Source organism: Dromiciops gliroides, chromosome 2, assembly GCF_019393635.1.
Source record: "Dromiciops gliroides isolate mDroGli1 chromosome 2, mDroGli1.pri, whole genome shotgun sequence".
Taxonomy (NCBI): Eukaryota; Metazoa; Chordata; class Mammalia; order Microbiotheria; family Microbiotheriidae; genus Dromiciops; species Dromiciops gliroides.
The window spans coordinates 168,686,840-168,703,172 of NC_057862.1; the positions used below are offsets into that span (position 1 = coordinate 168,686,840).

The 16,333-nt window shown below is 38.4% G+C and overlaps 1 protein-coding gene across 3 annotated transcripts in view; it reads left to right on the forward strand.

Moving 5' to 3' along the window:
- ATP8B4 (ATPase phospholipid transporting 8B4 (putative)) overlaps positions 1–16,333 on the forward strand; it is a 413,855-nt gene that overhangs the window by 30,752 nt on the left and 366,770 nt on the right. The window contains exon 1 of one of the 3 annotated variants that reach the window (XM_043989131.1): positions 15,166–15,204. The exons of the other annotated variants lie outside the window; for them this stretch is intronic. The gene's annotated coding sequence lies outside the window, so the exon portion shown is untranslated. Of the gene's footprint in view, positions 1–15,165; positions 15,205–16,333 lie in introns of those variants that run through there. 3 annotated transcript variants of the gene reach the window in all.

The following is a 16,333-nucleotide window of genomic DNA, read 5'->3' on the forward strand; positions in this document are numbered from 1 at the left end:
ATGAAATTGGGAGTCTTAAAAACAATTTTATATAGCAAAGCAACATGGCATAATGAACAGGAGTCCTGTTACCCAACAAATTTCAGCTTTTCACTTAACACTTTTGTGACCTTGGGCAACTCACCTTATCTGAGCTTCCATTTCCTCACCTGCAAAACCTAGAGGATTGAATTTGATAACCTCTAAGCTCTCTTCTGTCTCTAAATTTGTGATTTTATGGATATAGATCCTTCTGTAAATGTCAAAACCTTTCCCTTTCCTGGCTATTGTAGTATTGAAAGGAAAATACTAGGCTGTGGGCAGAGACCAGAGGAGAAAGAACTATGAGGATAAAGCCTTCCAAAAATGTACAGTGTCTGAGTTGGAGCATAGTTCAAGATGAAGCCAAGTCATTTTCTTGATCTCCCTGGCTGATTGTGTCTTCTTCCCCTTTCACCCTGAAAATTACCTTGTATTCTTGTATTTGTATGTATATAGAAATTATTTATTTATTTGTGTACAGAGTATTATAAGCCCCCTTAGAACAGTAATTGTTTTGCTTTGCCTTTGCATCTTCAGAACTTGCCATCATGCCTGGGCATACATGATGGGCATTTAATAAATGTTCGTTGATTGGTTTGGTAGATAAACATAGGCTGATATGTGGTTCCAAAGCTGCATTTTTCTACCCCAGGAATGAATGTTCACTTCCCCAAAAGTCATAGCCTTATCTTGGCAGGTGGGTGGGGAGCAGTGGATAGATTACCCAGTCTGCAGTCAGGAAGACCTGACTTCAATCTGGTCTCAGACACTTACTAGCTGCATGATCCTGGGCAAACCACTAAATGTCTGACTGCCTCAGTTTCTTCAACTGTAAAATGGGGATAATAATAGTACCTTCCTCCCTGGGTTTTTGTGAAGATCCATTGGGATCACATTTGTACAGTGCTTAGCACAATGCCTGGCAATAATTATTTGTTTGCTTCCTTCTGACTAAATAAATGCATGTTCCCTTCCCCCTTCCTTTGTATAGCTATTGAATGGGGACCTGGACTGTTATATCGAATTGGACATTGGAGATACCTTTTATTTATTTATTTAAAATAAGTTTTTATTGATATGTTCTCTTTCTTACATCACCACAGTATCACAAATATTCCTCCACCCATCCCCTCCCCCAAGAGCCATCCCAAATGACAGATATTTTTTAGAGAGGGAAAGAAGTCAGCACAACTGATCAATACATTAAAAAAGCCTGAATCCATGTGCAATATGTAATACCTATGGACCTCTGTCTTATACAAAGGAGTAAGTTAGGGGTTTATTCTCATATCTTTCTATTCAAGCCCCATTTGATCTTTATAATTTTATTACATTTGCTTTGGATTTTTTGGTATCATTTTCTTTCCATATACATTGTTATATTTACTGTGTATATTGTTTTCTTGGCTCTGCTTATTTTACTCTGAATCAGTTCATATAGATCTTTCCATACTACTCTGTATTCATCACACACATCCTTTCTACTAGCATAGTAGTATTTTATTATATTCATGCCATACAACTTCTTTAGCCATGGAGACAGCTTTTAGCCTTTAGGCATTTGATCAGGGAGGGGAGTTACACTAAAAATTACTTTTAACTATAGAAGCTTTTGCTTAAATTTTATTTTATGGTTACAAAGTGTGTTACCCATGTTATTTCACTTGATCCTCACAACAACTCCATGTGTTAGTTCTTGCAAATATTATAATCTCTATTTTATAAATAAGGAAACTACAGAACATAGACATTGAATCAGAGAATGCTACAAGTCTAGTAAGTATCTTAGCTGGAACAAAGATCATAGTACCATAGATTTAGAACTATAAAATATAGAATAGGCTATTGAAATCTAATCTCTTTATTTTACAAGTGAGTAAGCTGAAGTACAGAAAGAAAAAGCAAATTGCTGAAGTAGTAAGGTAGTAAGTGACAAGAGACAGGATTTTAACCCAGATCCTCCCAGTCCAACTCCATTATGCTTCCTACTGTATCCTAACTTGACAACCCAAGTCTGGAGACCTTTCTATTATGTGTTTAAAGTACATCTTTATATTTTGAATGTAATAATGTATGCATCTTTTTAGGTTTCTCACTAATTCCTGGAATTTATTCTGAATGAGTAGAATTACAATGTCAACAATTAGCCAAATGGCTAGGAAAATTCAAGGAGATTCCTAGAAATCAATAGGGAAGGTTGGTAATTAGATCTAAATAGATAATGAGATTGTAGCACTTGTGTTTTTCTTTTTGTATTAGGTTGAGGGCAATATGGAATTCCCAATGAAAGCCATCTCTGCACATAATGTCTTCCTATCCCTAGAAAAGGGATACCTCAGAGGGACAAAGGATATGTAATATATTTGAGGTGTGAATACTAAGGCTGATGAAATCTGGAATGATAATGAGTTTCCTTATGATTAAGTTCCTTATGACGAATTTTCTGGAGGCATGATAGAGTCCAGTCTGAAGGAGGACAATGAGTGGAAATCAATAGGTCAATAGGTTGATACCAACTTAAAGGAAAATCTCTTGTAGAGTACCCCAGGTATCTGAATTTGGCCCTATGGATAAAGGCACAGAAGGTGTACTTGTAATTTTTGCAAATGACACAAAACTATGATGCTAGATGACAGAATTTGGAGCCAAAAATATCTTGACAACTTAGGATGATGGGCAAAATTGGATAAGATGAAATTCAACAGGAGTAAATATAAAGTTATACACATGGGTTAAAGAAATTAAACTCATGGGGGCACCTAGATGGCACAGTGGATAAAGCACTGGCCCTGGATTCAGGAGGACCTGAGTTAAAATTTTGCCTCAGACACTTGACACTAGCTGTGTGACCCTGGGCAAGTCACTTAACCCTCATTGCCCTGCCCCAAAAGAAAAAAAATGTAAAAAAGAAATTAAATTCATGAGGATATGACTAGATGACAATTTATATAAAATAGATCTGGGGAGTTTTGGTGGAGTGCAAGCTTAATCAATATGACTTTATTGTATGATGTGGCCTTTTTGGACAAAAAAAGCTAATGCTATCATGGCTGAATTAAGAGAGGCAAAGTATTCAGATGCAGAAAATGGCACTTTTATTGTACTCTTCCCTGGTCAGACCACCCATCTGGAGTTCAATTCTAGTCACTACATTTTAGGAAACATGCTAACAAGCGCATTCATAAGAGAATGTTAGGGATGGTAAAAGGACTGGCCTACCAGAACTATTTGAAGGAACTTTGAAATTTAGTTTGGTTTCTTTTTTTTTTGTTTTTTTGCGGGGCAATGGGGGTTAAGTGACTTGCCCAGGGTCACACAGCTACTAAGTGTCAAGTGTCTGAGGACGGATTTGAACTCAGGTACTTCTGAATCCAGGGCCGGTGCTTTTATCTACTGCACCACCTAGCTGCCCCCTGGAATTTAGTTTGAAGGAGAGAAGACTTAGGTTGGACATCATCATCGTCACCATCGTCACCATCATCGTCGTCATCATCATCAGTAGTATTTATGTAGAACTTAAGGGTTTGTAAAGCAATATAAAAATATTATGTGAGGTAGGTATTACAATTAACCCCACTTTAAAAAAGAAAAAACCAAGGCAGACAGAGGTTAAGTGATTTTCTCAGGGTCATACAACTTGGAAGATTTGGACTCAGGTCTTTCTGACTCCAGGGCCAGTACTCTATCCACTCTACCACCTAGATGCCTCTAAAGACATGATAGTTCTCTTTAAGTATTTGAAATCCTGTCATCTGGAAAAGAAATTAGCCCCTTTCTTTTTTTCTTTCTTTCTTCCTTCCTTCCTTCCTTTCTTTCTTTCTTTCTTTCTTTCTTTCTTTCTTTCTTTCTTTCTTTCTTTCTTTCTTTCTTTCTTTCTTTCTTTCTTTCTTTCTTTCTTTCTTTCTTTCTTTCTTTCTTTCTTTCTTTCTTTCTTTCTTAAAAATAGCCCCATTTGATTTATCCTCAGAGGTCAGAACCAGGAGCCATGGGTGAAAATTGCAGAGTACTCATTTGATGTGAGGAGAAGCTGCCTAAAAATTAAAGCCATGCAAGTGAATTATGGACCAACAGGGAGTGGATGGCCCCTTCTTGGAAGTCTTCAAGGCAAAACTAGAGACCACTTATTAGTCATGTCATAGAAGGGAATCTTGATATGTTGGGATGGTCTGTTTGGTTACTTTAAACTCTTCATTTTGTGAAATATTTATCATAAACTTATTATGTAAAGGATCATAAACATGTTACTACTGGAGTGAAATATACACAAGTTTCTACATTATTGGAAATCATATGTGATTCCAGTTTTTATTTTTAAAGGCTTCTATATAAGGGATTAACAATCAAAAGCCAATGTCTTTCTCCTTCCTCTTCTCTCTTTCTCACTCACTCTCTCCACCACCATCTTTCTAGTTTTCTGTCTCTTTTTGCTATATATTTTTAAAATGATGAATCATAATTAAAACCCAACTTAGATAGTTCTTACCCATAGAGGCATAAACAAAAGGATGATGGATGCTGTGGAAGTTCTGACCATTAAAGTAAAAGTCTTCATAATATTAGAAAATTCCACATAGGAAATGACATAATTGTCCAAGCAGGAGGATGTTTCTAATGACTGAGATTTAGGAGGAAGTTGCCATTGTGAATGGAAGGTTAGCCAACCAAATGTGAAATAACTGATATCAAGACAAGTACGAGAAGCAAACTGTCACAATGGGGCTAATCACAATGTGGAAAACAAATGGAGGGAGAACAGTAATTAAACTGTAGCAATGCAAGACAAAGGTTGACAGATCTATTCTATCTCATCTAGTCTTTTTAACCAAAGATAGAGGATAATCTGTATGTTTCCAGTGTTAGATTAAAGGAAGGAGTATATTGATAGTTAAAAGGAATTTAGTTACTCCAATCCATATTGCTAAGGTGGAAGCTAAACAATTTGAAAACTATCTGAGATACCTCTTCTGCTGGCTGGCTGAGGCTGTGGGTATTACTCACAAAAGAACTAACCTAGTCTTCAGAAGCTATTTTCAAAAGGGTAGTAGCTATTCCCCTTCAGAGCAAGAGTTCTGCAATTTGGTAAAGAACCAGTAGATGGCAGTAGTAGCTCATTGGAGAACCAATCTACAGCTGCATAATGGAGAAAGCAGCTGAGCAGATGATGTCTTCCCACTAGCAATTGACATCAGCAACTCTGTGATGAAGGAAAAAAAAATGAAGTAGTTTTGGAGTCAGAGAAGTATTTCAGTTGGGATGAAGCCCTGGGAAAATAAGTTACTTAGGCAAGACAATACTCCTTCTGTTACTGTTGGCTATATGTATATGGCCATGGACATGTTAGGGGGTGGTAGAGTTGTATTCCTCGATATTTGCCCTACTATTCTATATATTCTGTTTAATTAACTGCCTTTGCATTGAAATAATGTGCTTATTTTTGTAGAACTAGCATTTTTCATATAAATATTTTATTATTTTTCCAGTTACATTTAGAGATAGTTTTTAACATTTGTTTTTATAAAATTTCTAGTTTCAAATTTTCCTCCCTTCCTCCCCCTTCCTCCCTCCTCCCCAAGATAGCAAGTAATCTGATATAGGTTTTATTTACACACACACACACACACACACACACACACACACACACACACAATCACATTAAACATATTTCTGCATTAGTCATGTTATGAGAGGAGGATAAGAGCAAAAAGGAAAAACCTCAAAAAAGAAAAACAACAACAACAACAACAACAAAAACCAATAGAAATAGTATGGTTTGATCTGTATCTAGATTCCACAGTTCTTTTTTTTTCTGGATTTGGAGAACATTTTCCATCATGAGTCCTTTGGAACCATCTTGGACCATTGTATTGCTGAGAAGAATCAAGTCTATCACAGTTGATTAACACATAATGTTGATACTGTGTACAACATTCTCCTGGTTCTGCTCATCTCACTCATCATCAGTTCATGCAAGTCCTTCCAGGTTTTTATGAAATCCACCTGCTCATTGTTTCCTACAGCACAATAGTATTCCATTACATTCATATACCAGAACTTGGTAGAACTAGTATTTTAAAGGTTTTTTTTAAACTTCTTGCTACTCCTCATCAATAGCATTACTCCTCACCTAGCATTTAACCTTTCATCTGCTTTCCTTAAGGTGTTCCTTTGTCCTTATTACTATTCTAGAAATAACTTTTTTTCTGCAATCTATAAAGTGGAGGTCTTGGACTAGATGATGTCTAAGGTATTCTTTCTGGCTCTAAGATTCTATGAATTTCTTGCTACTGCAGTGGCCTGGGACTTATCCCACCTCTTTACCATTATGCCTGATCTAGGCCTCAGTACAAAGCCAAGCTCTAGAAATACAAAAGATGACATGTATCAAGTCATAAGTTCATTTAGTTTCACTGTTTAAACTAGCAAGTCTGACAGGATACTGGAAAAATACCTGAATGGCTTGGAGTTACTTCATTAGGGTTAATAATTTTCTGCTTTAGAAAAAAAAAGACACCTACATCCCAATTAAAGCTACGTAAACTAAATCCTATTAAATAATCTAATGGGACCTGCTTTATGTACCACAGTCAAATTCCTTCTTTGATAATAATGGTTGTTTGTCTTCATCAAGGAGAAGAAATGCTACCAAAATGGGAGGGTCAAAACCCCTTCTAATAATGAATCCTACTGATTTGAATTGGTCCTTTGGCAACGTTAGGGTTAATATACATTTCCTGTGAGTTGAAGGTGGGGAGGCTGGAGAAGGAGAAGTGTCAGTGTGCTATATTAAATATTACTTAAGAATGCTTTGCTTTCATTCAACTGAAGGCTGCACTCTCTCTTTTTTTAAGCAACTCTGTAAGCCCATCTATCACTATAGAAACAGGTAGAAATACCTAGAATATACATTTGCCACTTTCACTTTAGTGTTGATGAAAGTTTGGACAAGGGAAACGTGGGAGTGTGTCCCTCATAAGTAAGTAGGCACACTTTCATCTCTCTCTGAGGTCTCTCCTTGCACAGAGGAAGCCATCAGTGAGAGTTGCAGGCTCTTGGGAGTTTCCTTTTGTTCCTACAAGATAAACCAGGTTTTCAATGCAGCAGCAGTAGAAACAGTGGCCCCAACAAGGAAAAGCACCTTTAGCCTTTGAGCAGATTTCATGGACTAACTGTTTGACCCATCTCTCCTCTCCTTGGCTGTGAGGTCTCCCTGCAACTGCTTTCTCTTTTCCGGTCTGAAGGATGATGATTGTTTATTTAGCAACTTCCTATACTGGTAAGTGGCCATTTGTCCGATTTCCAGTCTCCAGAAAATGCCCCAGGAGAGTTTGTTTTCCTAACTAATTGTCAGAGTTTGGGGACTAATCGTGGTTTTCTCACGACACATGGTGAGGTGACAGACGGCATGACTGCTGATTGAGTCCTCCAGCATTGCCAGGAAAGCTTGCTTTCTGGTGAGTGAGTGAGTGGGTGGGGTGGGGTGGGGTGGGGTTGGCTTAGGATGGGGGTGGGAAGCCACTACCTAGTGACTCAAAGGTAAATAACTTTCAGGCTCTGTCTAGTTTGGGGGCAGGCTTTGCTCCTGTTTCAGATTTCTCAGTTTCAGTTTTGTGTTTTGCTGGCATTTTCCCCCTCCCTTTTTCTTGAGTGGCTTAGCAATTCACAAAACCCTCAGCATACTTTCTTCCTACTCCAAATGGCATGTCTTTCCTTTCCTTTCCTTTCCTTTTTTTCTCTTCCTTTCTTTTCTTTTCTTTTCTTTCTTTCTTTCTTTCTTTTTTTTTTGGTGAGGGTTGTGTGGGGTGTATTGCTTCCATGGTCTAGTGGATAAAGTTCGGGACTTGCTGTCAGAAAGGATCTATGTTCAAACACCACTTTTGACATTTAGTGGCTGTTACCCCAGTCAAGATGATTCACTTCTTTAAGACTAAGTTTTATCATCTATAAAATGGGAATACTAACATCTCTCGTAACTAATTACCTATAGGGTTGTCTTGAGGTTCCAGTGAGAAGGCACAGAAAATGCTTTGTGAATTTGAAATAGATTGCATCTATTGCTAGGATTGCTATCTTTATTTTTTTTATGCTGACTTCATTTGGTGGCTGCATTTTACCCCAGTCTGGTTGGCTTTTAGTGCATGATGGTTTCTGTAGTTTAATGCAACTATCAAATTATGTTATAAAGGCAAACATGAGTTTTCATCAGTATGTAAATAAGTTGATCCTTTTTAGGACTGAAGGTAGTACTTTTAACTGCTAAGATTTTCCAAGCAGAAAAAAAAATGGATGTTTTGTCGAGAAATACTGGGCTGTAACAGTACCCACTTAATGATTAGAGCAGAAAAAAATAATAAACAAGATGGGTAATTGCATATCAGAAGGGGACTTGGGGAAAATAAGGCATCTCATCTTACTTCAGCAACACCTGTGTCCAGGGCAAATCCCCATTTGCTCAGGTAATTGCTTTAGTTTATCTCTACAGCAATAAGTGGCTTGAGAGCTGGATCTTCTAACCAGCAATTATTACTATGCTTTTGTGTATTATGTTTCATCAGGAGCAAATCTTTGTGAAAAACCAAGGGATTTACACATGAGTACAGGATGAAAACGTTGATGGATATCACTGTCCCCCCTCCCATTCCTGTTTCATATAAAAAATGGAAGTGTACATTATCTGGGAAGATAATTAAATTAACACTTAGAAGTGAATGGGAAATAGGGATTATACTGGAGGTAGCATTTCTGTTGCCATGTTTGTTTTTGTGGAAGAATAGGAAAGCAAGATTAGTTCTCAGAACTATTTTTGAAAAAGTATTGGAGAGAGGTAGCTTGGTATGATGAATAGAGAGCTGGTCCCAGACTCAAGAAGCCCTGGGTTGGAATTATGCTTCTGAAACAAGCTGGCTGTATGACCCTGGGCAAGTCACCTAATCTTTCAGTGTCCCAGGCACCTGTTTCAGATTATAAATTGTTGAACAGAGAGAAGTTCTTAACCAGGAATTCTCTAGACTAATCTAATTGCAGTTCCATACAAAACAAAATAAAATGATGCCAGGGAAAATGTCTTTGTAGACCTATTGCCCAGACTCCTTTTCCCCCTTCTGTGACACAGCTGTGCATCTCCCTTGAAATCCCAAGTTCAGAGAGGAATTCCATCCCAACTCCAGTTTGCCAGGGGACTCTGAAGATAGGGACAGCAGTAGCCCTGAAATAATCTTTCAAACTTCTACAAACACCTTGCTCAGACCTCTGCTTTACACTGATCACATTCTCCCTTGTAGCTTTATTATTTTTGCATGTGTTCTTTACTTCTCTGGCCAACCCCACCCCTATTAGAGAAGGGTTTATGTCATAGCTTTTAGTACACAATAATTTGTTTTGTACAGATATGTGATTTTATCATTTTTTTTGGGGGGGGGTAACTCTCAGTGGAGAAATTTCCTTTACTAATTCAAATGAAGAACCTAACTCATCTGTACTTCAGTTTTAGAGAGTTGCATGGGTACATTTAGAAGTTAAGTGATTTGTCTACTGTGACACAATACTAATTGTCAGAGTCAGGACTTGAAACCAAATTATTTTCTCTTAAGTTGAACTATCTGTCCACTATTTGGTTGCCTCAGCTCTGTCATACACTTCAATAACTACTTGTTGAATTGATTTTTTATGAGTTTATACACCTGAATGGAATAGTTTGTCACAGTATAAATGTAGATCCTTTACTCTTGATTGGAGGAAGGGGCTAGGAGTCTTGAGCCCGTGAATAGGGAAAAGACACTGAAATCTGGAAGGGAATTAAACATTTTGTTGGCAACTCCTCTTCCAATTTCATCTAGTTCAGGATAAGTAGAACTATATTAAGGTAGTCAGTCACTAAGTGTCAATTAAATACCTACTATGTGTTAGATACTGTGCTAAGTCCAGAGATTACAAGGAATGGCAAAAGTCCCTGCTTTCAAGGAACTTACAGTATCGTGGGGAAGATGGCACACAAATAACTATATACAAACATAATAAATACAAGATTAATTGGAGATAATCCGTAGAGGTAAGGTGCTAGCATTAAGGGGGGGGCAGGAGGAAAGATTTTTCTCAGAGGGTGTGATTTTTAGCTCAGATTTAAAGGAATCCAAGGAAGTTAGGACAAAGAGATGATGAGGGAGAGAATTCTAGGCAAAGGGAACATGAAGTGAAAATGCCTGGAGATGGATTGTCAAGTTTGAGTAATATGGAGGCGAGTGTCACTGGATTGTAGTGATGGTGGTGGTGTAAAGAGTAAGGAAAGGGGGCAGCTAGATGGCGCAGTGGATAGAACACCAGCCCTGGAGTCAGGAGTACCTGAGTTCAAATCCGGCCTCAGACACTTAACACTTACTAGCAGTGTGACCCTGGGCAAGTCACTTAACCCCAATTGCCTCACTAAAAATAAATAAATAAATAGAAAAAGAGTAAGGAAAGGTAGAAAGAGGCCCACTTAGAGAAACCTTTAAAAGTCAGTCAGAGGATTAGGAGTCACTAGGGATTAAAGAAATATTTATGGATTGATTGACTGTGGTTGATTCAATAGGGGGAATACTATGGTCAAACATACTCCAGGAAGATCAATTTGCCAGCTGAGTTCATCTAGTGGCCTTTTATAAAAGTCCAGCTACAACGTGATGAGGGACTTAGCCAGGGTGGTGGCAGTGTCAGAGGAGAGAAAGGGGCAAAGGGAGGGGGATACATGAGAGATATTGTGAAGGTAGAAATGACAAGATTTAGACACTGATTGGATATGGGGATTAAAAAAGGGTGAGGAGTCAATGATGGTAGCCTGGGGACCTGAGAAGATGGTGGTACCCTTTATGTAATAGGGAAGTTAGGAAGAGGGGAGGGTTTGGGGGAAAAGATGATGAGTTAAGTTTTGGATATTTTGAGTTTAAGGTTTTTACAAGACAGTTTGAAATTGGAGTTGGAGCTGGAGATTAGAGACAAAATCAGGAGAGGGATAGTGTTTGACGCCCTATAATAAGAAAGGAACAGAAAAGAGAGAATGAAAGAGAAAAAGGAATGAATGAGAGGCTAGATTAGGAAGAAAAGAAAGAAAAGGAGATGAAACAAGAAGGAGGCAGTGTATTGTCGTGGATAAGGCACTGGGTTTGGAATCAGAAAGACGTGTGTTCAAATTCCACCTTAGAAGTTTACAATTACCTTTCTGTGCCTCAATCTCTTCATTTGTAAATTGAGAAGGTTGGACTGAATGGTCTCTTAGAGGTCTCTTTTAGCTCTAAATCTATAAAGAGAAAAGCAAAAAGGAAGAAAAGATAAAATAACAGGAAAAGATAAGTAGTTTAGAGTAAAAGGAAAAGAGGAAAAGCAGGGGTGAGAAAACTCAGTGAGAAAACTTGACCTGAGGTCAAGTCCTCCCTACAATACATTTTAATTGTGAAAGGCTGGGGAAGTAACCTAACTTCTCTGTGCTGCACTCCACTGTATGATAGTGTTCTGCGCACGTGCCTATATGTACTGGTAGGGGGAGCTTTCCATAGGGAGTACCCAATGCCAATAAAAGCACAAGTTAGATCATCCCACCCCCCAAAAATGAAGAGGAAAGATTGGACAGAAAAGATGCTGATATGATAGGGAGAGCGGGCCGGGGTGGGGTGAGGAGCTTGATGTCTGTAGTCATGTTGAGTTGCCACTCCCAGTGAGCTCTTCCTTTCTATCCTGCTCCTGATTTGGAGAAAGGAGATGCAGCTTGTTCCATCATCGAAGCTGCTGGAGGGTAGAGACTATTAGAAACTACATTTTGGTGTCTATCTGGTGCCTTGCCTGCAATAAGGGTGAAGAAAGAACCCATGGTGGGTTACAAGAAACCTCGACCAACAACTCTCCCAGCTCCTATTCACTCAAACCAGCTCCTCTCTCCCTCTATCTGTTTCATAATCATTCTGGTCCCTTTTCCCTTCTCACTTTCATTGCACGGCAGCCTTGTATAGCAGCACTACTCAATCTTTCAAGTCACTATGGTTTGCAATATTAGAGTCATCTGAAACTCCTCTCTCCCTTTCTCTGTCTGCCTTGACCTCTCCCTGTCTGTCTCTTCCTTTCTCTTTCTATCTTTCTCTCTCTCACACCTAGCCACCCCTTTCATATCCAATCAGTTGTCAATCCCCTGATTTTACCTACATGCAACATATCTTTAATTTTTTATTATTATGAAATGGCTAACACAAACATGAATGTTTTCTTAATATAAAGAAAAAAAGAAAAAGGATTGTGCATAACATTATGAATCTCCAATATGAACTATTTGCTTTAAGTATATGCTTATCAGTGATGTCAAACTCATATAGAAACAGATACCTACAGGCTGATATTGGCTTAGAAAACTACAAATGAACATTATCTGTGTTGTATTATATTTTTATTTATTTTGTTAAACATTTTGCAATTACATTTTAACCTGATTGGTGCATTTGGGAATTTTTAGATTCAACTTGGTAGTTCTGACACTGCTCTGTTGGCCTCTATTTCCTTCTGAACTGCCCTCTGCTCTCCTCTTTGTGTGTGTGTGTGTGTGTGTGTGTGTGTGTATGTATATATATATATATATATTTTTTTTTTTTTCAGGACAATGAGGGTTAAGTGATTTGCCCAGGGTCACACAGCTAGTAAGTGTCAAGTGTCTGAGGCCAGATTTGAACTCAGGTCCTCCTGAATCCAGGGCCAATGCTTCATCCACTGCGCCACCTAGCTGCCCCTTCCTCTGTATGTTTTTAAAAAAATGTTTCATTGACTCTTCTTTCCCTTCTTTCCTTCTCTTCCTCATTCTTTTTTTTTTTTTTGGCATTACTGCCTTTCATCTAATACTCCATTCTCCCAATTACAGTCCTACCTTGTAACAAATGAGTTTAGCCAAGCAAAACAAATTCACCTTGGCCACTTCTGAAAATATACATCCCATGCTGAAGAGAAACCTCAATCATGGTCAGTCTTTTAAAGTAATGATTGCTTATCGCATTCATTGTTGTTCCTAAGCTGGAGGCATCTAGGTGGAGCAGTGGATAGAGTACTCCTCCTGGAATCAGGAAGACCTGATTTTGAATCTTTCTTCAGATACTTTCTATCTGTGTGATCTTGGGCAAGTCACTTAATTCTATTTGCTACAATTTCTTCAACTGTATGGTGAGGATAATAATAAAACCGACCTCCTCTAGTGATGAGGATCAAATATTTGTAAAGCAGTAGTACCTAGCATAGTTAATACTTATTTCCATTTTTTCTAAAATCTTCCATTGTTGTTTTCCTTTAAAATATTGTTGTCTCTGTATAGACTATTCTCCTGGTTTTGTTCAATTAATTCATATCAGTTCATAGAGTCCTTATACATTTTCCTGAATATACTCCCCATTGTTAACACCATAACCTTCTGTTATATTGCTATATTGTAATTTATTTATAATTTTTCCAATTGATAGGCACCCACTTTGTTTCAATTTTTTTTTTCAATTTACAACACAAGAAATGATGATGTAAATATTTTACTGCATTTGTGTTCCTTCTCTTTGATCCCTTTTGGGTATATGCCTGTTAGCAGTATTGAGGGGTCAAAGGATCTTTGAGGGTTATTTACTATTTGGGTACAGATCCAAATTGCTTTGGACTCACTACCAACAATGCATTAGTATGCCTATTCTCTCAGTCCTTCTGCCAGTTGTTATTATCTTTTTGTTTCCTTCTTTGCCAACCCAATGGGTATGAGATGGAACCTCTGAGTTATTTTAATTTTAATTTTTCTTCTTATTAGTGATCTGGAGCACTTTTCAATATAGTTGTTGATAGCTTCACTTAGAATTGTGTGTTCATATCCATTGCCCATTTCATTGGAGGATGGCTTTTGTCCTTATATACTTGTATCAATTCCATGTAAATTGGTATGTGTGATCCTTTTTTTCTGTACATACATCTACCACCCTAGAGCAAGCCCTTATCACCTCTCTCCTAGGCTATTTCAATAGTCTAATTGGTCTCATTGCATCTAGCCTCTCCACTTAACCACTATTGCTAAAAGGATATTTCTAAAGCTCAGGTCTGACCATGTTCCTCCCTTTTTCTAGAAATGTTAGTGGCTTCCTCTTGTCTTTAGGATAAAATAAAAACTATGGAGTTTGCTTTTTAAAGTTCTTTAGACTCTATCTAGGTTTATTGCACATTTAATTCTCATTCCCAGGCTCTATTTTTCAGCGAAACTGACTGACTGGGTGGTCACTATAAACTGTCCCGTATGTCCCTTATGCTTGGAATAACTCTTCTCTTCTACCTAGTGACAGCTTTAGGTCCTTTCAAAGCTCTGCTCATGTACCACCTCCTGCGTGAACCCTCGTCCATATCCCACTCCCATGTCACAATCTGGCCCCTATCAATTTTCCAACAGCATACAAATATAATTTTCCTCCATATGCACCATGTTCATTCCTACCTCTGAGGTTTTCCTCAAACAGATCTTTTTGCTTGGGATACTGGTCCCACTCTTTTACTTACTGATATTTTAATGCTCTCCAAGGTCCATTTCTTTCTTTCTTTCTTTCTTTCTTTCTTTCTTTCTTTCTTTCTTTCTTTCTTTCTTTCTTTCAAGGCAATTGGGGTTAAGTGACTTGCCCAGGGTCACACAGCTAATAAATGTCAAGGGTCGGAGGCTGGATTTGAACTCCAATCTTCCTGAATCCAGGGCCAGTGCTTTATCCACTGTGCCACCTAGCTGCCCCTCCAAGGTCCATTTCGAATTTCTTTACTTTCATGAGAGCTTCCCCAGTTATCTCAGTCCTGGTGAATTAGTCTTTTCTCTAAGCTCTATTACCTCTTTTTTTTTTTTTTTTGGTTTTTTAGTGAGGCAATTAGGGTTAAGTGACTTGCCCAGGGTCACACAGCTAGTAAGTGTTAAGTGTTTGAGGCCGGATTTGAACTCAGGTACTCCTGACTCCAGGGCCGATGCTCTATCCACTGTGCCACCTAGTTGCCCCCGCTCTATTACCTCTTATTGTCTCTATGTCTCATCTGTAACTTTGTGTAGGTTACTTTGTATAATTATTTATGCCCTTATGTTTATGTTCTGTCTTCCCAGCTAGACTGTAAAATCTCCAGGACCAAAGACCATGCCTCATACCTCTTTCATTCACCAGTCTCTGAGTCAGTCTCGACTTATAGGTACTTAAATTCACGTTGCTGTTAATGGTCATAATACTGCAAGTAATGCTGTCATTGTGATGCACTGGGGTGTTATTGATTGAAAACTGGTCAATCTCATGCCAAACACACACACACACACACACACACACACACACACACACACCCCTAAAGCCAAATATGGTTAATTCACTTTATTGAGTAGAAATATCAAGACATTTTTATAGTATACAGGAGTTTCTAAATTGGCAAGCAAGTCATGAAATCTAATCAAGTTTATGATCTGATGCTGTTATACTAATACCTAGATAATATTTCTTTCTTTCTTTTTTTTTGTGGGGCAATGAGGGTTAAGTGACTTGCCCAGGGTCGCACAGCTAGTAAGTGTCAAGTGTCTGAGGCTGGATTTGAACTCAGCTCCTCCTGAATCCAGGGCTGGTGCTTTATCCACTTCATCACCTAGCTGCAGCCCCCCCCCCCCCCCAGCCAGATAACATTTCAAGCAAGGACAAGATATGTGGCCAAAGCTTGCTGGCATCCCTCCTCTTTGGCTGGTGGGCGACATGGAATAATAGCAAGGCTTCAAGTCCCATCTTTGACACTTAATAGATTTGTGATGCTGGGCTTGATATTTCTGAGCTCTAGTGTTCTCATCTGTAAAAAGGGAATCACAATCTGGCACTACTCTTTACAGGGTTATCATAAGGAAAGTGCCCTTTAACCTCAAGGTATAAGTTCCCGAGGAGACCTTGACAAGGAGCTCAACACTCCTAACCCTAGCAGTTCACCATTTGCATCCTTCCTTTTTTTTCATCTCCCAAACAATTCAGAGAATTCACTTGCATCACATGCCTTAATTTTTTCTCTCCTTCTGGTGACCTCAAAATTTTAGAGAAATTAAGAAAAAAAAGAATCTTCCTTACAAAGAGCTTGGGAACCCCTAGAAGAGGCAGAAAAGCATTGATTTCTCTTTTCCTTCTACCTACCTTTCAACCAATTGTGTTATTATGTAAATAGCCGAAACCTGGTCTGCAAAAGCGCTGCTGCTACTTTTTTTTTTTTATCAGCACAAAAAACCACTTTGCCTCTTTGATAAGAATGCTGAGTAAGCACAAAGCCCTGATACTATACTGAGTAGAACCAAGGTCCT